Source organism: Pelobates fuscus, chromosome 11 (assembly GCF_036172605.1).
Source record: "Pelobates fuscus isolate aPelFus1 chromosome 11, aPelFus1.pri, whole genome shotgun sequence".
In the NCBI taxonomy this organism is placed as follows: domain Eukaryota; kingdom Metazoa; phylum Chordata; class Amphibia; order Anura; family Pelobatidae; genus Pelobates; species Pelobates fuscus.
Window position 1 is genome coordinate 91,866,725 of NC_086327.1, and position 26,037 is coordinate 91,892,761.

Here is a 26,037-nt window from a genome sequence, read left to right on the forward strand (position 1 = left end):
TTCACACTACACTTTCCCCCAGTTCTCCTGACACCAGGTGACAGAGATGGACAAATCATGCATCACAGTATCACACAAGGACATTATGGCAGATATCAGTGGTGTGATTTATTGATATTTTAGTGCCACATCCCTAGTATTCAATATTGCTCTTTGTCCTTATTAGTATTATTATTTATAAAGCGCCAACAACTTGCGCAGCACTCTGCGATTTATCTGCGAGAATTGCACGACAAGAAAGGGTTATCGTATAATGTAGATATATATGCTATACTCCTCCTCCAATATTTCTGCAAAGTAGGAGCAAAAAATAAAAATCTATTAATGTACAGCATTTCACTAAAGGGTTAATCCAGGGGTCCTCAAACTCCGGCCCCCCAGATGTTGCTGAACTACAACTCCCATGATTCTTTGAATTACATAGATAGCCAGAGAATCATGGGAGTTGTAGTTCAGCAACATCGGGGGGGGGGGGGGCGGAGTTTGAGGACCCCTGGGTTAATCTAAGCATCCCGATCAATTCAGGTTGAAGTGGTTATGGTGCATGGAGTCTGTGCAGAGTTTCAGTTTGAAACACACCACAGGAAGAGTTAAAGCCCTTTGCTGATGGAAGTGTAATGTTAAATTTGGGCATAAATACTGGGCTGGTGACAGACGACCAATGGCTGAACGGGTCCCGCCCTTCAGTGAGGAGGCGTGATAACACAAGTCAAGAATCTTACTACCTTGGCATCAGCACTGGAATGCAGGTAAATTGACTGTTTTGTCTTTTTTTTATATATAATTTTTAGGGGTTGTTGGACTGTGCCAGTAAGGGCTACTCTAACCAAAAATAATGTTTTATTTATTATTATTTTTTTTAGAGTAATCCTATAAAACTATACATTTGCAGTGTTCTTATTTCAAGTTATACATTCTGAATGCAACCTGATAGTGAATGGGTTAATTGAGTGTGTTTGATTTCTAAAGGCAGTCATGTTTCAGGGCTATGGAAATATCCGTAAGGAGGAACAGGATTTTTCCAGCAATGTGTGTGATAAATACCTTTATTTCCCTTTTTTTTTTTTTTTTTTTTTACAAAATATATATTTTTTTTATTTTTAAAAGAAAATCTTCTAGGGTGCTTACACAGAAAAAAACAAAACAAAACAAAACAAAAATAAATCGGCCACATTCCAGCAACATTTACATGTTTCCTGTCTCAATCTTAGAAACCTGATGCTCAGACAGGTGTTTACTGAACCTGGGAAGGGATGCACTGGTAGGAAAGGCCTTCAGGCTAAACTTCCAGCCCTGAGAACACAGTGGAAGAGGAGGGTTTATGGGAGGAACAGAATACAGCACAGTAGACAGAGCCAGAGAGGAATATAATACAGAACAAAAGTAGCCAGGACTTCAGAGCTTGCAAAAGCCTCAGCATTCTATTGTGAATCATCCCCTAGCCTCAGCTGAAATCCCTTTAGAACCTTCCTCATTGCAAATCAGCTATGTCTGTCCCTGAGCAGGATCTGCAAGCAATCCCTTTGGATAAATAAGGAAAAAAATCAACCAATATTTTTTTTTTAAATTTTCCTTTTACTTCCCTGGAGGCTGCTGCTTACACCTAGGATTCCCTAGGAGGGAAAGTGCTGTATCTGTGGAAAGAATTACTGTCATTTCTCCCCCTCCAGAGTGGATGCGTTATTCAGCAAGTGCACAGCCCCTGCACGGATCCATCACACAGGCAGCTAAGAAGGCTCAGTACTTATTGCCCTTCCCATCTGTCTGAAAGGTGAGTCTGGAGATTGGATGGCAATGGAGCTGACGTGTAGAGTTTGTGCCTGTTGGCAGCTTGAAGTGTTCTGTCTTTGGGTCAGAGCTTTTCTTATACCCTGGAATTAACTTTCACAATGACCAGGGGTGATTAAAAATGCAACATTGTATTCTTACACTTACCTCTGTATTGTATTAACCATTGGCATGCCAGGGACTTGTTCGGGATACTGCTTCCACACCCATTGGACACTGGAAGACATATTCTATCTATCTATCTATCTATCTATCTATCTATCTGTCTATCTGTCTGTCTGTCTGTCTGTCTGTCTGTCTGTCTGTCTGTCTGTCTGTCTGTCTGTCTGTCTGTCTGTCTGTCCGTCCATCTATCTATCTATCTATCTATATATCTATCTGATCTATTACCTATTTGTACTTATGCATCTGTCATAGTCCTAAATACAATTTTTTTAGACTGTAAGCTCTTTCCAGTAGGGTCCTCATCAGCCCATTATTTTATTTTGGTAACATTTTCTAATTGTCTAATTTATTGTTACGTTTCCCCATTTATAATAATGTAAAGCGTTGCTGAATATGTTGGCACTATATAAAAGATGACAATGATAATAACACCTATATTTCCATATCTAATCTATCTTGTCTCTTTTTACATCTCTAGATCTCCTATCTATCTATCTATCTATCTATCTATCTCCTATTTGTAGTTCTGCATCTGTCATATTCATATATACAATTGTATTTTTCTATGTTCAGATATAATTAGAAAACATACACAGAGACAGAGTGTTTGTGTATGCCTCAGTGTTCTTTTCTGAACTCCAAAGATTTCTAGGAAGAGGATTTAGTGGTATGAGAATTCTTTGCCTTTTCTTTAAGTTTGACTTGTTCTGAATGTATTTGTTTTTCCATCCTGTGAATAGGAATCACAGGCTGTATCACAGATAGGCACGCTTTGTCAAGGTGATGACTGTAATAAAATTGTGTAACGTGACAAGAAATTGCTGGTTTTAGTCCCCAGTGTTGGGAGATTTCTGGTCCATTAAGCACAGAATTTGTTCAAACGTGTAAACTCGTTCCATCAGGTGGAGAGGCATGGGGGAAGCATGTTTGCTTGTGGATATCAGATATGCTTAGTTAGCTTTGGCTTTCACAGTCACACACATTATCGCAGGCTAATATAGGTATTTTAGTTGCTAAATGCAAATCTAATTGCAAATCTATATATACCTCAGGCTGTGTGAGCTGTCATACATAAAAAAGCTTACCTTTGCATAGGAGATGAAAAAGCATATTAGCAAAAAGTAATGTTTGTGTAAGTATTACTGCTGCCTGTATTCTGGTATAGCTGAGATTTGTACACAATCTTTTGTTATGATTTGTAATAAACGTGTAAACAAAAGTGTGTGTCTGTGTGTGTATGTTTGTATATCATTTTTATATATTTTTTGTATATATGTGTTGATGTACATTCCTGTAGATGTGAGCTGTTCGTGTTTTTTTTTCATTTATTTTTTTGTCATTTTAAAGCATGTGTGTTAGTAACTACATACTAGTATTTCTGTAATATTGTATAATTATTGCAACAGATATATTTTATTATGTATATGTGCGTTTAAACTTGTGGATTATATGTGTAATATACTTTTTGTTGAGTGTGGTAATGTGTGTATGTTTGTGTCTCTAACCTTTGTAACTGTGATTTGTGGAGACTTTTGTTAAGTATAATATATCTTTATACAAATCACAATTGTTCATGCTGTTTAGAAACAAAGGGATACTTTTAAGTACATTTCCCGTGGAGTATTGATACTGCAAAAACATCATGATTGTTATGGACAATATTACCTCAGAATAATATAAAAACTATAAATAAGATTCTAAGAAAAGGGAGCCAATGCTGGTTGATGTCTAGCTCAAGATTAATCATGTGGACCCATTGGATCTAAAATGCTTTTGATCAATTTATTATCGTGGAGTAAAATTCTTAAGATTTTGCTGTCAGTCCTTTTGTTAGTGATGTTGGATATTTCTGGCCTAGTAAGTCGTTATCAGGTCAATCAAAGTTGTATGGCTAAATAAATAGCTCTTAGATTTTCTGGCCTGCTCTGTGTTTTCCATCCATACATTTTTCGAACATTATTTGCTTTTCTTTTACGTAACGGTGGTAGTGAATAGGTTTAAAATTCAGTTTCCAAATGTGTTCTTTGTAAGTGTTTGAACCTCAGAGTCCCAGGTCTCGTTTCTCAAAAGGTGAAATTACTGCCATGACCCCTTTTGAACTCTGTACCATGGAAATGGTGTATTGTGCCATTTATAAGATGTATATTCATTCATTAATTTATTAATCCATTCATTTTTGGCTTTTTTCCTCCACTTAAAGCAAAGTTGTACTGTTGAAGTAACTTGAAGCTTGAATTTACTGTCCAAATTAATTCATGGAACACTAGCTTGAGGCTTTTAATGTAGGCATAAAAGGATAGATTAGACAGAATAAACCCAATGTGTACCACCAGCAGTGTGATTGTACAGTTCCATTTAAGTAGCTGGCTAATTATCTGCCGGGACCAGAGGTCCGTAATTGGGTTGATAAAACATTTTCTTTAGTATAGTTCACTGTAATCTCTCATGGACTGGCAAAATAGATACCAAAAAAGGGCCTGCGGATGAAGGATAAGCGGTTAATACATTGTTGCTAAAACTGAATTAGTTTTGTTAAACAAAGATTAGCTTAACATTTACTTGAAACTCAGAAAATGCATTGCTAGAAAATACACAAAAATCGACAAACATCAATTTGTGTACAGATTAACAACATTATTTGGGACATCCAGGGTCAGCGAAAGATGCATGGCTCCCCCTTTTTCCCTCCCCCTCCACCCAAAAAATGCATCTTCATATGTGTGTCCCTTAATCCCCTCTTAAATTTCTTAACCCCTTATGTTTCTTATCCTGTGTTTTCAATGTCTTTAGTGTTTATTATTGCCCATTTGTCTTATACTCTCCTTTAGTATATCTTACCCCCCATGTTTTCCATTTCTGTGTCCTTTACCCCCTGTGTGTCTCTTTCTTCCCCAGCCCCTTTGTGTTTTTCCCCAATCTGTGTGTCTCTTTCTCCCCCAGTCTCTGTGTGTCTCTTTCTCCCCAGTCTCTGTGTGTCTCTTTCTCCCCAGTCTCTGTGTGTCTCTTTCTCCCCAGTCTCTGTGTGTCTCTTTCTCCCCAGTCTCTGTGTGTCTCTTTCTCCCCCAGTCTCTGTGTGTCTCTTTCTCCCCCAGTCTCTGTGTGTCTCTTTCTCCCCCAGTCTCTGTGTGTCTCTTTCTCCCCCAGTCTCTGTGTGTCTCTTTCTCCCCCAGTCACTTTGTGTGTCTCTTTCTCCCCAGTCACTTTGTGTGTCTCTTTCTCCCCAGTCTCTTTGTGTGTGTCTTTCTATCCCAGACCCTTTGTGTGTCTTTCTCCTCATCACCCATCACCAGCCTTTGTGTGTCTCTCCCCCCTCCAGCCCTTGTGTGTCTGTTTCTCCCCTTCCCCACCCCCTCTATGTATTTCTCTCCCCTCTGCCACTTTTGTGTATCTTTCTCCCCATCCCATGACTTCTATGTCTCATTATCCCCCCAGCCCCTATGTGTGCCACTTCCCCCAGCACCTTGTCGATTTATCCCCACAGACCCTCTGTGTCTCTTTCCCCCCCTCCCCCAACTCCTCTGGTGTCTTCTCTCCAGCCCATGCCTGTTGCTTTTACCCCTTGCCCAGTCTGTCTCTTTCTCCCCTTCCATGCCTCCTCTCTGTATTTATTTTCCCCCAGCACCTTGTCTTTTTTCACCGTCAGCCTCTCTGTCTCTTTGTGCCCCCTGCCCCTCCATGCATCTCATTCCCCCCCATACCCTCTTTACCATGTGTCTCGTGTCCTCCCTCCAGTCCCTCCATGTGTCTCATTTTCTCTCCCAGCCCCTCCATTTATGTGTCTCATTCCTCCAGCCCCCATGTGTCTCATTTCCCCAGCCCCCCATGTATCTCATTCCCCCAGCCCCCCATGTATCTCATTCCCCCAGCCCCCCCCATATGTCTAATTTCCCCAGTTCCCCATGTGTCTCATTCCCCAGTCCTACTCCCAGTGTTTCTCGTTCTCTCAGACAACCCCTGTGTGTCTCACACTCTTTTCCCTTCCCTCTCATGTGTCTCCTCACCGCACTCCTATGCAGTGTGGCCGAACTGGGGTAGAGGAGCTTCAGGAACCTCTCAGCAGTCTGACAGGAAGTAATTTGGTGCTTCCTGCATGCACTTCCTGACAGACTGGGGTAGAGGTACTGAAGCTCCTCTCTCCCAGTCCTTGGCTTTGCCAATCTACACAAGAGGAACTGGCTGGAAAGGAAGGCTGTGCTGCATACTCCTCTCCTGCTGGTTAGCAGGATTTTGCAGCCCCTGGGCCTGTGTGCCCTAGGGCAGCTGCCTGTGCCACCTTATTGTAACACTGGCCCTCTGGACACCGTTTAGAGATTATATAATATTACTTATCTTGCAGTATTTGAGACATGGTCATTTTATTAACCAAAATATAGTTTCTTTGCAAGACACTATGTGCAACACTTTATAGTTTGATTTGACTACTGTAGATCAAAGTGGTCACCCTGCTTATGGGAACTAGCAAGGAACAAGTAGGGAGTTTGGAAAATAACACCAGAATGACTGTGTGTTGACATCTGACAAAACACAGCCTTTGACATGAAGGCATCACAGTCCGTTATTACAGCCTGCAAAGACACTCTGTAGTGTGCATGGAGGTGTGTTCATGCTATTTCTTAGTCTGCTAGGACACAGCCCTATAATTTGAACAATAATAGCCCCTGTACCCTGAAGGAGAATGGAGGGAGCCCTGCATTTACAGCCATGCTACTGTTTGATCGGGGTCCTGGTAAAGAAATGGGTTTCTCCAAAGGGTTAAAACACAGAGCTGGAGCGGAGTGGAAGATATACAGTGCTTAAAATAGTTACGTGTCATTTTGCATTGTTTAGCAGTGACCAAAATGAAAATCATTAAATAATCACTGGAACAATGCGCAATACACCACTTTTTAATGTTTATGTAGAATTTATAAACTGACTAATCTTTGTGATTATTCACCATGTGTATGTACTAGTTGTCATACACATATGATTTAAGAAGAGAACAGTTTTTGTATGTATATAAATTTACTTTGAAAACGTTTTGTCTTTTAAAGGCAAGATGAATATGTAATGTATATTTTCACACCCTTTGGGCTTTGGCACAGAAAAAATAATACAAAAATACAAATAGTGAGTAGGCGCTTCCAAAAATGCAACAGAGATAGATGTAGAACAGGGTTTGATACAGCAGTGTTTCCCAGACACTAAATCAGAATGAAAATAAGTAAAAAGTGTGTATCAGAGACCACATAGGGAGGGAAAATCCCCAAAACAGGTGTAGTGGTAAACAATAATAATAACCATAAGATACGACCTGAGCACAAGCGAGTGGCAGAGTCTTATCTATAAAATAAAAATAAGAAACATAACATAGTGTATACTGTATACTGAAAATATGTAAATAATATGAGGATGGACTACCACTCACATTTACCAGAGCCGTACCAGGCTCTGTATAGCAGGCTCAAAGGTGCCAATACAGGCTAACGAGACTCCAAGGCAGAAATATGAAGAATTCCGTAGTAAAAAAGAATTTATTTGATAAATAAAAATATAAAATATCAAACTCCCGGTTACAAGGGGGTGGAACCCAAACAGCAAATGGTATAAAATAAAGGTATCCACTTACCCCAAACAAAGTAAACCGTAGGAGTAAATATAAGAACAAATAAAATACAATCAAATGATAGAATAACAGCAGACGCGTTTCGGCTCGGTGGCCTTCTTCCAGTGCTCAGAAAAACATCATGTGCTAGCCCAAGTCCTTTTTTTGTACTATAGCACCTTTAACACACGAAGATGGTGTTTGATACTAATTGTAAAGAAAACTGCTCATATAGGTTGTACTTATAACTGAGCTCCACTATAATGCAACATTCTTTAAGCAACCATAAGACACCTGGGGAACTCTAGATTTGTAGACCGGACCAACAAAATTGCCATGCTGCTTTTGAGAACTTCTATCTAGACTCAAAAGGCCTTCAATTAAATAGAAAAAAAAATAATTATGAATAAACAAACACATGCATGATATACATTAAATGTGGAAATGTGGTTTATTTGCAATGATGTTCCATTTAGAATACAGATTATAAAAGGCAAATTAACCAAATGTGTGTCAGAATTGCCCTTCTAATAAGAGGATAATAGAATTAGCCATAATTTATAGCATTTGCCTTCATTGGATATATAGTTCCTTTTCTCTCTAATAATTTACAGCAGATCTTGCATATCTATCATCCTGCTCAGATAGTTTGTTTAAATGTTATCTTTCCGGTAAAGATAGAGAGAGAGTCATCTCTTGCTACCATACTACCAGATTTTCGCAAAATAATTCCATCCAATCTGTATTGAGTAATTTTCCATTCAAATAACTGCAATAGTTTTTGCTTGCAGGAGCTCTTGTGATAGGTGAAAAGTTTTTAAAAGTTCATGTTTCGCTATAAAACTTGGGAAAAGTCTACAAAACTGCTTTTCTGGGTGGTTTTTAGTTGTTTTTTTTTAATGGATGATTTTATTAGGATGTGCATGGGCAAAAAATTTGGTCCGGACTTCCAAAATTTGGGACTTTGGCACTTCCAAAATTTGGGACTTTGGCACTTCCAAAATTCGGGACTTTGGCACTTCCAAAATTCGGGACTTTGGCACTTCCAAAATTCGCGACTTTGGCACTTCCAAAATTCGCGACTTTGGCACTTCCAAAATTCGCGACTTTGGCACTTCCAAAATTCGCGACTTTGGCACTTCCAAAATTCGCGACTTTGGCACTTCCAAAATTCGCGACTTTGGCACTTCCAAAATTCGCGACTTTGGCACTTCCAAAATTCGCGACTTTGGCAATGTGGAAATTCTGGACTTTGGCAGTTCCCTATCCCTAACGCTAAAGTTAACCCTACCCCTAACCCTAGCCGAAACCTAAACCCGCCCCTACCCCTAACCCTAGGGTTATGGGCGGGTTTAGGGCTAGAGTTAGGAGTAGGCTTAGGGGTAGGGTTAGGGTTAGATTCCTGTCAGCATTCCCTTAATTTTCCCTCCCTCTCCTGTTTTGCCACTTTTCAGAAATCCAAAGCACTTCGGCACTTCTAAAATTCAGCACTTCGCAATTCCCCCCCCCCCCCCCCCCCCCTGTGATTGGTATTGAACAGTAAGGGTAACAAATCATCCATGTTTCTCTTTACCCACACCTACATGCTGCTGTGGCTAATACATTGTCTGGCTTTGATTAATAATGTCTGTATTTAATGTATTTAGTCCCTTTATACCCTTCAAATCTTACATGTCTATGGAAAATTATGGAAAGACAGCATTGTGAAATAACATAAAACCATTATATTTGCAGACACAAAAACTGTCACACAGTATAAAAGTAATCTGTAAAAAGCAACAAAGTTACAAACTACCCAAATATAATACATAGAAACAATAAAAGAAAAGTGTTATTGTGAATATTCATTCTAGGCTATTATAGATGAATCAACATACTTCCAAACTGATTTTTGTTATATTTCAGGAAATAGCACATTAGGGATTGGTTACATAAACATTCAGAGATAAGTTAAGGCTGATAAGGGAGACTTATGGGTTTCTGCCAATGTTCTTGTTGTGGCATTGTTAGTCTTTTTGTACAATCATAATATGTAAAAAAATCAGTTGTCACATGTGTAAACTAAAAGGATAAGTTCATTTGAGAGCACTAGGACGTATTTCTCTGTCCATTTTTTTCTTTTTTCAATGGGCTGGGTTCAGAGTTACCAAATAGTTTCACTTGCCTGCAGCATTAGATAATTAACCCCTTCCAGACAGGATTCTGAAAAATCCCTTCTTATTTTGATTTGATGTCGGTCTTTAACCCCTTAAGGACACATGACATGTGTGACATGTCATGATTCCCTTTTATTCCAGAAGTTTGGTCCTTAAGGGGTTAAATAGTTAAAGCAGTTAGAGGTCTACGTGTCCTATAATAGAGAAATTCAAATAGACCTTACACCATAAATGAGCTGCAAAAACAATGTTTTAATAGAATGGCAGTATCTTGTCATTTTTTATCAGATAGATGTGTTCATGCTGTAGGAGGTATTGGGGATTTTGGGTCTAAAGCAGCTCGAGTAGTCTCCAAAACTGGGCTTCCGTAGACCATGAATTGTGAGAAAGCTCATGGAGTAATGCCTACTAAAACATTTATTATAATTGTAAAGAATATTACTGTCCCATTCCTTGATCTACACTATAAGTAAAAGAGGGCTCCAAGCACCATAACTAGTATAGTTCTCTTTAGTGATTATGGTGTCAGGAGTGTCCTGGCACGCTACTCTGGTTTACCTGGTGTCTGCTAGGCACCACTCCCTGCCTCTCTTAGTAACACCGAAGACCAGAATGCTATTAACCCCTTAAGGACCGGCCTGTTTTTGCGATGTTTGTACGTTAAGGACCAGAGCAGTTTTAACACTTTTGTGGTGTTTGTGTTTAGCTGTAATTTTCCGCTCTCTCATTTACGGTTCCCATACAAGTTATATATTGTTTTTTTCACGACAAGAAGGGCTTTCTTTACATACCAGTATTTATATTATGTCATATATTGTATTTAAAAAAATAATAAAATATGGTGAAAAATAAAAAAAAAAACATGTTTTTGGACTTTTACTTGAAAAATCTTTTACTTATCTACAAAAGCTAATGAAAAAAACTGCTAAATAGATTCAAAATTTTGTCCCGAGTTTAAAAACACCCAGTGTTTACATGCTTTATTGCTTTTTTTTGCAAGTTATAGGCCTATAAATACAAGTAGGAAATTGCTGTTTCAATATATATATATTTTAAATGTATCAATAGTGACATTGTTACACCGTTATCTGTCATAAATCCCCGAAACACACCTAACATGTACATATTTTTTAAAGTAGACAACCCAGGGTATTCAAAATGGGGTATGTCCAGTCTTTTTTAGTAGCCACCTAGTCACAAACACTGGCCAAAGTTAGCATTTATATTTGTTTGTGTGTTAAAAATGCAAAAAACGCTAACTTTGGCCGGTGTTTGTGACTAAGTGGCTACTAAAAAAGGCTGAACATACCCCATTTGCAATACCTAGGGTTGTCTTCTTTTGCAAATGGTATGCCATCATGGGGCTAATTCTCATTCCTTGGCTACCATACGCTCTCAAAGGCAACCTAACCAATCTGACAAATTTCAATAAAAAATAAAAAAGTAAAATCAAGCCTTATATTTGACCCTGTAACTTTCACAAACACTATAAAACCTCTACATGTGGGGTACTGTTATACTCAGGAGACTTCGCTGAACACAAATATTAGTGTATCAGAACAGTAAAATATATCACAGCAATAATATCCTCAGTGAAAGAGCTGTTTGTGTGTGAAAAATGCAAAAAACTTCACTTTCACTGACAATATCATCGCTGTGATATGTTTTACTGTTTTGAAACACTAATATTTGTGTTCAGCGAAGTCTCCCGAGTAAAACAGTACCCCCATGTACAGGATTTAGGGTGTCATAGAAAGTTACAGGGTTAAACACAGTGCTAGCAAATCAAATTATCTGGACTTTTGGCCTGGGTTGGCAGGCAGGTCCCTCAAATTGCAATCATTAAAATTACTTAATTAGGTAAAAATATTACATAAATATGCACGTAGAATTTTAATATATATACATATTTATGTATTTGACGTCTACGTGTATATTTATGAAATTATTTATGTAATTATGTATGTGGACATATGTATATTTTGTATTATTTTTATTTATTTATTTATACATAGATATATATATCATTACATTCTAAGTGTATTTTGATATAAATATATATATATCAATATCAAAATACTGTTAGAATAAAATTGAATATATATATATAATTTTTTTTTAATTATTAAAAATTATTTTTATTTTTTGTTATTTATTTTTATTAACATATTATTTGTATTTTATAATAATATATATATATATACCATATATATAGTTATTATATATATTGTATATATTCGTGTGTAATTTAAATATAAGTGTATTTTTATATTAATATACGTATATATAAATATAAAAATACACTTAGTGTGACATTATATATATTATATATATACATATATTATATATAGGTATATATAGATATAATACATGTATATATATCATATATATATACACATATTATTTTTTTTTTACACTGATTTCTTTTTTTTTTACACTTTATTTTATGATTTTTTACTTGCAGGGAGACTGCCTGTCAGCACAGACAGTCCCCCTGCAGGCAGATACACAGACCCCTATTGCGGTCATGTGATCGAATGATCACATGGCCGTGGGGTCCTGATCTGCCGAGGGGGGACTGCCCGAGACTGCGAGACCGGGAGGAGAGCTGATCGCCGCCGTGGGACCGACGGCGATCAGGTAAGTTGCCCAAAACCGTTATGACGGTTCAGGACCGTCAGCGGTCCAAACGCACGTTTTACCGCTGATGGTCCTGAACCGTCAGCGGTCCTTAAGGGGTTAATCAAGAACTTTCCTTAGCTTTCCTGAGCTAAACTTTGCAGTGCAGGGCTTAACTAATTGACTGAGATTGTAAGCCAATGAGATGGGGACCAGAGGTATGAAATCAAACTGTTTAAATGGCTTCACTATGTACAATGGGGGGGGGGGGGGGGGGGGTAGGAGCATCAGGACACTCTTGACACCATAACCACGGCAGCGAGCTATATTGGTGTTGGAGTGTTGCTGCTGATATATGGACCAGGAATAGGTACAGTCAGGTCCATAAATATTGGGACATCAACACAATTCTAATATTTTTGGCTCTATACACCACCACAATGGATTTAAAATGAAATGAACAAGATGTGCTTTAACTGCAGACTTTCAGCTTTAATTTAAGGGTATTTACATCCAAATCAGGTGAACGGTGTAGGAATTACAACAGTTTGTATATGTGCCTCCCACTTTTCAAGGGACCAAAAGTAATGGGACAATTAGCTGCTCAGCTGTTCCATGGCCAGGTGTGTGTTATTCCCTCTTTATCCCATTTACAACGAGCAGATAAAAGGTTCAGAGTTCATTTCAAGTGTGCTATTTGCATTTGGAATCTGTTGCTGTCAACTCTCAATATGAGATCCAAAGAGCTGTCACTATCAGTGAAGCAAGCCATCATTAGGCTGAAAAAACAAAACAAACCCATCAGAGAGATAGCAAAAACATTAGGTGTGGTCAAATCAACTGTTTGGAACATCCTTTAACCCCTTAAGGACCACACTTCTGGAATAAAAGGGAATCGTGACATGTCACACATGTCATGTGTCCTTAAGGGGTTAAAATAAAGAACGCACCGGTGAGCTCAGCAACACCAAAGACCCGGAAGACCACGGAAAACAACTGTGGTGGATGACTGAAGAATTCTTTCCCTGGTGAAGAAAACACCCTTCGCAACAGTTGGCCAGATCAAGAACACTCTCCAGGAGGTAGGTGTATGTGTGTCAAAGTCAACAATCAAGAGAAGACTTCACCAGAGTGAATACAGAGGGTTCACCACAAGATGTAAACCATTGGTGAGCCTCAAAAACAGGAAGGCCAGATTAGAGTTTGCCAAACAACATCTAAAAAAGCCTTCACAGTTCTGGAACAACATCCTATGGACAGATGAGACCAAGATCAACTTGTACCAGAGTGATGGGAAGAGAAGAGTATGGAGAAGGAAAGGAACTGCTCATGATCCAAAGCATACCACCTCATAAGTGAAGCATGGTAGGGGTAGTGTCATGGCGTGGGCATGTATGGCTGCCAATGGAACTGGTTCTCTTGTATTTATTGACAAAAGCAGCAGGATGAATTCTGAAGTGTTTCCGGCAATATTATCTGCTCATATTCAGCCAAATGCTTCAGAACTCATTGGATGGCGCTTCACAGTGCAGATGGACAATGACCCGAAGCATACTGCAAAAGCAACCAAAGAGTTTTTTAAGGGAAATAAGTTGAATGTTATGCAATGGCAAAGTCAATCACCTGACCTGAATCCAATTGAGCATGCATTTCACTTGATGAAGACAAAACTGAAGGGAAAATGCCCCAAGACCAAGCAGGAACTGAAGACAGTTGCAGTAGAGGCCTGGCAGAGCATCACCAGGGATGAAACCCAGCATCTGGTGATGTCTATGCGTTACAGACTTCAGGCTGTAATTGACTGCAAAAGATTTGCAACCATGTATTAAAAAGTGAAAGTTTGATTTATGACTGTTAATCTGTCCCATTACTTTTGGTCCCTTAAAAAGTGGGAGACACATACAAACTGTTTTAATTCCTACACCGTTCACCTGATTTGGATGTAAATACCCTCAAATTAAAGCTAAAAAGTCTGCAGTTAAAGCACATCTTGTTTGTTTCATTTCAAACCCATTGTGTTGGTGTATAGAGCCAAAAAGATTAGAATTGTGTCAATGTCCCAATATTTATGGACCTGACTGTAAATGAGTGTCATTTTTATGTAAAATATGGCTCTGAACTCGCTGAGTAGTACAGCATCCTTGACGTTACGAATGCTCAACAATTGACCCCAGCCTAATATTTGAGCCATGTAACGTATTTTTATCCTATGAACAAGAAAATGTTGACAATCTTTTTTACCTGTAAAAGATATCACTGGTACGGAAAGATGATAACCCGGAGCTTCTTGTTGTCACATGATGCAGATGATTGCTTAGTTGAAAAAGGCTTCGAAGATAAGGTGCTCCTCTCTGTGCTGAAATTGATACACAGTAACAAGAATGATCTCATGGAGGCACGAAGATGCCTCTGTCTTTTAATTGACTTTTGCAAGGTGCTTTGTTTACAATGTGCAAGGAGATCCTTAATACTCCTTTCAACATGAATGGGGTGTCTAATAATTGTGTTAATTATTTTAAAAATATTGAATATTTCTTTGACATGCATCTGTTATACATTTCTTTGACATATGAGATACTGCATAGAGACAAGAAGGTATCGGTGAACACATGCTGTGATATCACACATCTAGTGCTTACCTCCTGAACAATATCTTATAACTTCCATCAGATAAATTAAAGGAACACTATAGCGTTAGGAGTACAAGCATGTACTCCTAACGCTATAGTTTCAATTTACCAATTTTGGATTCACTCCCATGAGGGTTTAAAAAGTGAGATTTACTTAACCTTGCTCTCTGGCTGCGCTGGTCTTGCTGCCGCCACTCACTGGCTAAGATCATCTAGATTAATGATATCTACCAATCCAATGCTTCCCTTCAGGGAAGCATTGAGAGTCTAGTGCGCATGCGCAGCAAATCTCAATGTTGCGTCAATCCAATGCTGTTTAGGAGCAGCATTTGATCAAGAACCGAATATGACTTGGTTCTCACAGGGTAAGCGCCACTAGTTGCTGCCAGGAAGACGGGTAATAGAGGTGTGCTTAACCCTGCTACAACCTTTCTACAAAACAGCAATATTTTACAGTGCAGAGTTCAAACTAAAGGATCACTGCTCATTGAGATGATGTGGTCTGGGTGTTGTTAGTGGTCCTTTAATTCACACTTTATTGGAAGGTATAGTTGCTTTTGGTTTCATAGCACATTTGCCATGTATTTTGCTAACACAAAGACTGGGCTTTTTAGATTAAGGTATTTCCAGCAACAGTCACTCTCAACGTATTGTGTCAGTAGCACTTTTTAAATGTGCCGTATCCATAGAGTCCTGACTCCTGAATTTTACTTAAATTTGATCCAGTCTAGTTAAAATTAGTTCAACCTGTTTATTCTTTCACACTTGAGCACACACAGTAGCACACCCTTTATTTCTATTTTCCAAAAGGCTATGCCCATTCTTTTAGAGTCATTGCACCGTTCGGAGGACCACCTTCAAAGTCCCAGAAGAGCATTCTTGGACTGAAGCCGATAGCTTCAGAACCACCATTCTACTACGATTAAATCTAGCTAGATGTGGTCTGGTCAATGGATTTTCCTGTTTAAGTTATTCCTGTACAGTAAATAAGTCATTTTCTTTCTACCTTACCTTACATAGCAGTAACTCGATGCCACAGTGGTCCCAAAACTCTACAGAAATGGATAGTCTTACACTTTCTGACTATTACTTCTCACAATATTTGCATCATTACTCACAAATTCCTTTCTTGGATTTCAGGTGGCACAATAATGTTTATAATCCATCTGACTGCCAAGAGATATTATTTTACACCTGAATGCTATTGCTCAGAGGCTCCATGTTTCCTTAATATGGCATCGCTTAGAGAGAGAACTTGGTGTGTGCACATTTTGACGTGCTTTCTCTCTAACACTACGTATTGGACTGGTGTATCACTTGGGCATTTTAGACAAATAAAAGCTTGCACATTTAAGTCTATTAAAATACACAATCCTTGATCTTGCAGGGTTATTGGCACTCCCCCTTGCCCTAGACATGCCAGTGTTATAGTGTTAATGTTATTTGGAGCATACTGGTAGTCTCCCACCTACCCTGTGAATGGATAGGCTCAGAATTTGAAAGAGGGGAGTATTGGTCATTAGATTTATAGTCATATTGCCTCTTAACTCAGGTAGGTATCATACCATCTAAGCAGGGCCATCAGGGGTGACAAGAATGATGGTTGTCACGAGCCCGGTGGTCCTGGTGGACCCGGACTGCACAGGTAATTCAATGCATGCCCGGGGCCCCCGGCCCTTCAATGTGCATATATAGTGAGTACCGCTATATATATGCCTCTGCGGGCCCCGCTGGCTTCCAAGCAGGGCCCAGGACACACCATCCTTCCCCTTTGGCACACTCGCGAGCCACGGTTCTAAAGCGCTGCCGCGGGTTGCCGTGACAACGCTCCGCAGCACGCAAGGCATGCTGGGCTCGCTACAGAAATAGAGCATACACACACAACCAAATTCAGTACACACACACTTCATCCTTGTGGGTGGACTCAAGATGGGTCCTGTGGGTGGATTTGGGGGCAAGTCATGTGGGCGGACTCGGGGGGAAGATTCATGTGGGCTGTCTTGGGGGCAAGTCATGTGGGTGGACTTGGGGGGAAGATTCATGTGGGCTGACTTGGGGGCAGGCCATATGGGCGGACCCCGTGGGCCCAGACCTTGAGCTGCGTCAGGGGCCCCATGATTTCTAGTGGCAGCCCTGCTCCTAAGTCTCCTTATTTAGAAGGGACAGTCCCTCTGTTTCTCTTTTGTATCCTATGTTGAAGTGTCTGAGTGTATCACAAAGACCCACAGCATATTGTCAATAATGTGTCAATAAACTTCATTAACTCTGTTTATAAATCAGTCTTTATAAGCCAGATACATTATTATTTTTCTAAATTACAATTTAGTTGCATAAACTGTTATTAGTAAGTCACCTAAAAAAAAAACATTTGGAACTTATCCGCCCTGGCACACACCCAAAATCAAAGTACCCTTCTTTGTCGATTTGGTATGTTGGGAAGTATGGGGTAGTAATATCCACTCACAAAATAGAACTCACACCTCCATCTTTCTCTCTCTTTTTTTTATTGAACTTTTCATTAATAGATACTTTTTCTAGGTGGCAATCTACATTGCTTTTTACATACAGCCTAATTTTTCTAAAACCAATATTTTTTTTTTTTTAAATCACACCCAGTCTACAACATACTAAGTTAAAGGATCTCTCTCACCTCCTTAAAAGTGCAAGTTCATTTAAGGTGTTATAGGGGCAACAGTGTCCAGGCAGCTTCTTACCTATAGGGCTTACATCGTTTTGCTTTGTTTTTTTACTATGAAATTGTGGCTCAGATGCCAGACACCCCTGACATCAACAGATGCTCTCAATGTGCCAATTGAGTCTCATTTAGATAAGTAGTATGTATGCAGACGATCATAAGAATTGTGATCTGATCAAATCTGAGGAGAGTTAAGATGAAGACCCCTATTTTTTCCCCATTTTTATAATTCGTCTTTAGAGTCTGATGTTACAGGGCTCTAATTTTTGTGCTTGATTTTTGCTAGTTTAAATCTTTTGTTCCATTTAGAAAGATGTTTTTCTGTGTAAAGTATGTTAATAATACTTGTTTTAAAGGACATGTATCTATGTAAATGCTTGCAAAAATTGAAAGAAACACGATAGTAAAATATTCAATATCTATTTCTCTTGTGTCAGAGTAGGTGCATTCAAAATGAAGATATTTATTCTGCGGTTAAGTGCCAAACTGATACTTCTTGATCATATTAAAACTTAGTGAGTTGAGATTTTGTATCCGTGCAGTAGAGAAGTTGGTTTGAAGTGGAAAATATGATTAAAATAGTAAAAATCTTTTCATTTCAACACGTAGTAAAAAAAAATCTTGTGATCTATAAGCCTTTCCATCTTTCTGGGTTTAAATTTCCCCATATGTTTAGCTCAGCAAAGCCTTTGACGGCTTTGGGAAAATACACAAATCTGAGATTAATTGTACAGAATCCAAACCTAAATTATGCAAAAAAAATAGTTATTAGAACTGTAGAACTGTAACAAATTATATAGGATTATAATGTGGAATTTGTTGCCATTTAAGAAACAAAAACAAAAAAAACTCTTAAAGGGACACTCCAGGCACCCAGACCACTTCTGTCCATTGGAGTGGTCTGGGTGCCAACTCCCACTACCCTTAAACCTGCGTGTAATTAATGCAGTTTTCCTAAACTGCAATAATTACCTTGTAGGGTTAAGTCCTTCTCTAGTGGCTGTCTACTAGATAGCCACTAGAGGGACTTCCACGTTCATAGAACACGAAAAGTGTTTTAAACGACGCTGGAGGTCCTCACGCTATGTGAGGACCTCCAGCGTCGCTGATATCCCAATAGGAAAACAATGAATAATGCTTTCCTATGGGGAGATCTAACGCACGTGTGCTGACGGCACGGGAGGAGAGTAGGCGGAGAGTAGGTGGAGCCTGACCATCGGCGCTGGACTCCGGTAAGTCACTGAAGGGGTTTTAACCCCTTCAGCAACTTGGGATGGGGGGTGGGAGGGAGAGGAGCACTACATTGTCCTGCAGTGCCAAGAATACATTTTTTTCCTGGCACTGGAGATTCACTTTAAGTCTTAGTTAAACGTCCCCAAGTCTAAAATCAATTACTCTTTACCATCTAAATGCAGAACAGCCAGAGTATAATGTGTCTTGTTTATATAGATATAAATGTAGGCTTTGATTTTTGACCATAAACCAATGTATGCCTATTACTATTGACAAGGTGATTTGCTAATTGAATTTACTACTGAATAGACTTTATAATCTTGACACTTTATTAAATGATTATAGTGGGAATTCGGGGTCCTTTTGTAACTAGTGCACATACCTGATAATGCAGGTAGTTTCGTGGATATATATATTTTTTTCCCTGCTGCTGATGAAGTATTCGTACTGTGGATAATTATGACGATGAACAAACAGAACAGAGGATACAGGTTGCGCCAAATAAAACCGATATATAACTAAAATAGCTAGGAAAGTATATAAAATATACAATAAAAATACACAGGTACCAAGTATAAGAGGTAAAAAAGTCCTTTTTGGGTCATAAAAGTCTTCAAGTGTTCGAAATGACGTCTAAGGAGTAACTTCAAACAACAGCAGCATATGCAAAAGAAAACTTAGGAAACCAATACAGGTAGTGCAATATTGTAAATATATGGACTTTAGACAACACTGAGATAAAAATTGTCAACTCACGTCTTCTAGAGCTATAACCAGCTCTTGCTAAAACAGCGTACAGTGGTATTTAAACTCTCCACTTGTAGGATATCCCTCTGACAGTAGAGTCATATGCAATAAAGAAAAAGAAGGCCCATAGTGCTCTCCATATATGTAGGAATGAATAATAGAAGGAAATATACTTACAATTTGAAGAGCAGATGGATCGCTCTATGTTTCAAGCGTGCGTGGAACAATCCCCACCTAGGATTCTTTAGCTGATGAACCTAGAGAACTGAGGATCTGCTAATTCTTGTTAGAACCATGTAAAGCTTCTTCTCTTCTTGACTTAAACAGTCCCACTCATCCTCAGAGAATTAAACAAACACTTCCTCAGCTGAAATTGCTCCCTCCGCTCCCAGCGACTCAGCCAGCCAGCGCAAAATTGAATGACATCACAGCGGAAATGCTAAAACAATTTCAGTTGAGGAAGTGGTTGTTTAGTTATCCATCGGTTTTATTTGGCACAACCTGTATCCTCTGTTCTGTATGCTCAACTTTGTCCGGTAGGGTTTGAGGGTTACCCTTCTCTTCAGGTGTGCAGCCCCCTTGTGATCAATTATTGTAGCGCTGTTCCACCCTTGCTCTTTTTCGTCAATTATGAGGATGACCCAGATAATTTGCTTAATAATTTCTTCACTGCTCATCATAAAATACTATTTTGTTTTGTTCTGTGAGCATGCTTCAGTACTCGTTAATTAAGTACACAGCAACTAAGTTCACAGCCGATATAGGTGTGTGGAGCCACTACATGCCGTATGCACAGCTGTGGGTATATGGGCCACTGGAGGCTTGTATTGTGAGGGGTAGATGGCAAGGTCTTCTCTCTTGCGAGCCCCAGCCTGTCAGAGCATTGCTGCGGGCTACCATGGCAACACTCCGATACTAAACAATGCCTGGGCCTGCAAGAAGAGCCTGCACCTGGCAGAGGTGGAAGCTTGAGCCTTAAGAGTACCACTGACCACCAGGGAATGTAGTGTACCTCTTACTAGCCAGAGGGAAGAAGCGTGGAGTAGGGAATAACCTTAAATAAAGGCATTTGAAACAAAACACACACACAAACACTATGCACACACACACTATATCTCTCACACACACATATAGTGCATCTCTGTGGGCAAACATGGGGGTGGGCCTGTGGACAGATCGGAGTAACCCCCTGGGTGCCCAGGCCTTGGGCTGTATAAGGCGCCCCAAAATTTACTATGGCATACCTGACCGTATAGCTCCATGAAAATACCTCAAACTAAAAAATGATTACTTTATTTTTTTAATGGCTCCATTTAGTAGGTACTCATTACAATGTCTAAGTTGGTTCCTATATGTTTAAAGATATCTTGTATTTAGTTAACAATTACACCTGCCAATGTTTTATATGGCCAGTACAGTTTGTTATTATATGATAAAATAACATATAATTATTACAGTCTGCACAGACTTGTTACTTTGCTGTGTTTGGCAAAATTACAGTATAGTCCAAATGAACTTTGGTTATGTATTCAGATTTCCATGGGTTTTCTAATCAAAACGTTTATATTTTGTTAGGAGAATATGTTTATTATCCAATTTGGATTATGTTGAAGTACTAACATATTAGGCATGAGAGGCATGAGTGGGCAAACGCCGCCATTTCCTGCTGATGTTCACTCAGAGTTCCATGAATATCAATCACAAGCGATAAACATAAATAAAAACCATAAATAATAAACCTGAATAAAAACCAATTTCAGGAGTTTACGGCACTGTCCACCTTGTTTAAACTCTCTGAACTAAGATAACTGAAGGTGACCATGCTTTTATATTATCTTAATCAGGCTTCCCCAAACTCCAGCCCTCCAGATGTTGCTGAACTACAACTCCCATGATTCTTCGAATGAAATAGGCTGAGAATCATGGGAGTTTTAGTTCAGCAACATCTGGAGGGCTGGAGTTTGGGGAAGCCTAAATTGAGGTGGACTGATGTGAGAGCTTGCCATGTTTAAAGTTAACTATTATTTATTTGTCTCCTCCCCCCTGCCCCCCCTTGGCTTTCAATTAAATACTTTGTACTTCTTGTTTCGAAGATAGAAAGACACCTCATGTCCTTTTTCCAAGGGTGTTACTCGGAGGTAAATAGATCAGGGGTTTCACACCAAGGGTAAATTATATGTCTAATCTTGCATATGTTGACTTAAAGGGATACTGTAAACAGAGTTACTGCTTCATCTTATTGGAATGTCTGGAGTCCCCTGACGTCATCCTTTCATTCAACATTAATTTGTTTATTTTTTAATGCTGAAAGTTGGTCACTGGCATCTATTCCCCTCTGTGATTTTGTAGCTACTGAGGAAGCGTTAGCTTGAGCAGCAATGGTTTGCTTTGATTGGCTGAGAGGTTTAGCTGACTGCGTCCAACCCATCACAGCACTCATTGCTGGTATGAACTGGTATAGCTTGAAGAGAATGTTTACTCTCTGACTTAGCCACACCTACAGTAGGGGTGGCCAGGGATGCTTATTTCATTTTTATTTTGCTTGAAAATCATTTTACACTGAATGAGAGGGGGCAGCAGCAGTGGACTCCATGCACTATAACCAATTCATTAAGATCAAAAAATGGTTATAGTGCCTGCAGTGTTCCTTAAGTTCCTCCCACACCACCTCCTAAGGCCACAACCCTGAGTCCCGAGTTTGAAAAAAAACGTGGAGGTCGAAACGTTGTGAGTGGCATTGGGTTTAATAAATTTGCCTCTTTGTATCCTGGAGTGCCTGGACCTTTCTTTTATTTTTCTATTAAGTATTTGGTCACTGGTACTGGGACTGGCCTGGTTGCACCCAGATACATAATATTTGGGGAGGAATGCAGTTCCACATTTCTACTATGATTAACCCTGAGTCCTAACATTTTCTATAAATCACATCATTACACCAAACGAATTCAATGAATTCAATGTATTATAAAAACGATATAATCATAAAACCCACATATGATACAACTCTACTCCATATTGTGTTTAACCCGTACTACTCACCTCAATAGCCCTACACTGTGCTGTCACAAATTATGTAATCAAAGAGATTATTTCTTGCTTAGTATTACAGGGGCTCATTGCCTAGCAGTAAATTGGTGCCAAAATCAGACCTGAGACTTTTCAGGATGCCACTGATGTCTCCAGTTTAGCTCAGATCATTATATTTGTTGATAGAATACTGCTTTGCGCAAAACTGAATATTATACCTTTGTATAACATATTGTGATATAATATATACTGAATATTATACCTTTGTATAACATATTATGATATAATATATACTGAATATTATACCTTTGTACAAAGGCTGATCTCACACACTGCCTTGCGTAAAATAAAAACAATTGCCAAACCCAATGCAATTCAGATATATTTCTCTGCGCAAAAATAAGCACTGATGCCAAATGCTATGGTATATTTAAATATCTCTCACCCTAGTCTTTTTTTCTAATCATCTCTTCGTTTTTTGTTTTTTCTTTCTTTCTTTCTTCTTGTCTCATTTTCAAATCTCATTTGAAATATCCTGGTTTGCCTTTTAATTTATTTCTACATTATCTCAGTTTTCCATTTTTTTTTTGTTATGTAGTGTTTATTGCCCCACTTTCATTTTGCTTTACCCCAGATTCCTTTTCAGAACCCAGAAAATACTTTTAAAGCACTTTAATGGCTTCCAACCTTTCCCGGTGGTCTAATGGTACTGAGCAGTATTCTGGGGCTCAGTTAGTCATTAATACAATGCACTGACATATGACATCATTGTCTTAGCTTTCTGCATCATTGAGTCGTGTAGGACCAGAATGATCAGCAATAAAAGTCTGTGCACACAGATGGATAGACCTTTTTTTCCTCTCACTCACTGCCCTCACAGTACAGACACACTACGGCTCCTGATGTTCGGATGGCTGTGACTATGGAAAATAAAAAAGAGGATTTAAATAGTCACTTGATACTATAGCATATTTGTTGGTTTTATATAAGACAGGAAAACTAGATTTATTTTTTTATTTATTTTTTTATTTTATTTTTTACCTTTTTGGCAATTTTATTCCTCAAAATATCAGTAAATATCAAAAATAGCATTACACTTGTCAAACAGGTTGCTTATTCTCGTAGCGGCAACATGTATAATTACCTGCATTTTATGATGCTAAGCATGTACTTTTAAAGCATTGACAAACTTTTATTGGCTAGCTTACTTTAAATTCTAAGTTGTGATATTTTGTAGTCACTTGAATTATTTTTTTTTTCTTTCTTCATAAACAAGGTTGTATTGTATAATGACAGCAGCCTTTTATCTACGTGTCTAATAAAATATTATATTATTCATTCATTGTGGCGTACATCAAAAGCATAACCACACAAGGGATTCATGGTTGGTATAAATCTGTGTTATGATGCTCATTATTTTTTATGCTGTTTTTAATATAGCATCCTTTCAACTTATTTTTTCAGAATTTTTTTTGACATTTTATTGTATGCTAAGAATAAAACAAAGAAATTTAATAAAGAATATACTTTTTTATTGACATCAATAAGGATTAGAATATTGCACTTTTATTAAAATATATTGACTTTTTATACTCCTAGTAGTGTAGCTTGTATATTTTTGTACAACATATTTAATATAGCTCTACTTAGTGCTTTTATGACTTAAAGGGCCAAGATTGCCTTGGGTATCATAATTCTTCGGTAGGAATCCGCTGAGTTTTTATGTGACTCCAACTTAGCATCTGGAAATGCTGCTATACTAGCTGTCAGCTGGACCAGAATATCACACCGTAACCCCTACAGGACAATAATACTTAATGGCATCATAATAATTTAATCTAAGATCTTGTAGAAACATGGACTGCTGTATGTGTTTAGCACTATCCATCCCAGTTGCGGATAAATGGATCTCTCTCTATCTCTTGTTTGATAAAGAACAGGTTGTCATGATAGATATGTTAATATTTATATAGCGCCAACAAATTTCACAGTGTTGTACAATGGGTGGACTAGCAAACACGTAATTGTAACCAAATGAGTTGGACACACAGGAACAGAGGGAACTTACATGCTAGAGGAAGCAGGGATAAGTGAAACAAAAGGTAAGGGCAGGAGTTGAGAAGTAGATTGATAGAAAAGTATTCAATTAAGACATTTTTCTTTTGACAGTTGCCGGAGAGGAATTTGGGTGCGTGTAGTTGGGGAGCTATTAACAGATTAATTGATACCTCTCCTGAAGAAGTGTGATTTCAATGATTTTTTTTGAAGGAGTGGAGACTGGGTCAATGTCTAACGGAAAAGGGAAGGTAGGAACAGTGCAGCCTTAGAGAAGTCTTGAAGGCGAGCATCAGAGGATAGACATAGGTCTTTAGCAGAGTGTAGGGGCCTAGACTGAAATACTTGTGTATTAGGGGGGATTGATAGGTTGGAGCAGCATTGTGTATAGATTTGTAAGCAAGAACCAAAATGTTAAATTAAACACTACATCTTAAAGGAAGCCTATGTAGTAATTGATAGAGGGGTGAGGTGTGGGCAGACAGGAAGATGAGCCTCCCTGCCGCATTTATTATAGACTGTAACGGGGCAATTTGGAGACATGTAACATCACTGAGAAGGGGATTGCAGTAGTAAAAGTGAGAGAGAACAATGGCGTGGACCAGCACTTAACCGCATCCGATGTTCAGTAGGGGCGGATGCGCGCTATGTTTTTGAGATGGAAACAGCAGGATTTTGGGGATCGACTGGACATGAGGGGCAAGGGAGAGGTCTGTGTCAAAGAGAACACCTAGGCAGCAAGCCTGTGAGATGGAGCTGATGGTGGCACCGTTAACGTGGAGGGAGACAGACAAGGAGTAGCAGCACTTGAGGGAGGAAAGACCAGAAATACTGTTTTGGACAAGCTGAGTTTAAGGAAGTGAGCAGCCATCCAGTTAGTTGTTCTATAACACCACTGTTCTTTAAAAGGACCGTCTAAGCACCATTATCACTTTATCATGTGAGTTTGGAGTTACTGAAAAGAGAGCCGTTTCGGAGAATTAAAGGGTCTCTCCACATTTCAGTGTGAAGAATTCAGCTAGTTGCCCTGGTCACCAGCCATCAATCCATTAGAGAAAGACTGGCTTTTATATGCATGCTATGCATTCAGTAACAGCAACATTAACTAGGCTCCTTGTAAACATTTTGTCTACAACTCAGGATGGTGGAACAGACCCAAATCTGGACTCTCCCATTGGATCTGAGATAGGCAGGAGGAATGTTATTTAATTTAAAATTCATCTGCTGCGCCTTTTTAAATGTTCATCCATGGCACCAGCGTGATGTTAACCGTTAGCATTTAAATAAGGACCTTTTGTCAATATTTGTGCAATCCGACACAAATTAATGAGGATGTAA

General features: G+C 38.8%; 1 protein-coding gene across 2 annotated transcripts in view; it reads left to right on the forward strand.

The window, feature by feature from the left end:
* PLEKHG5 (pleckstrin homology and RhoGEF domain containing G5) overlaps positions 1-26,037 on the forward strand; it is a 336,555-nt gene that overhangs the window by 138,573 nt on the left and 171,945 nt on the right. The window contains exon 1 of one of the 2 annotated variants that reach the window (XM_063436447.1): positions 1,364-1,771. The exons of the other annotated variant lie outside the window; for it this stretch is intronic. The gene's annotated coding sequence lies outside the window, so the exon portion shown is untranslated. Of the gene's footprint in view, positions 1-1,363; positions 1,772-26,037 lie in introns of those variants that run through there. 2 annotated transcript variants of the gene reach the window in all.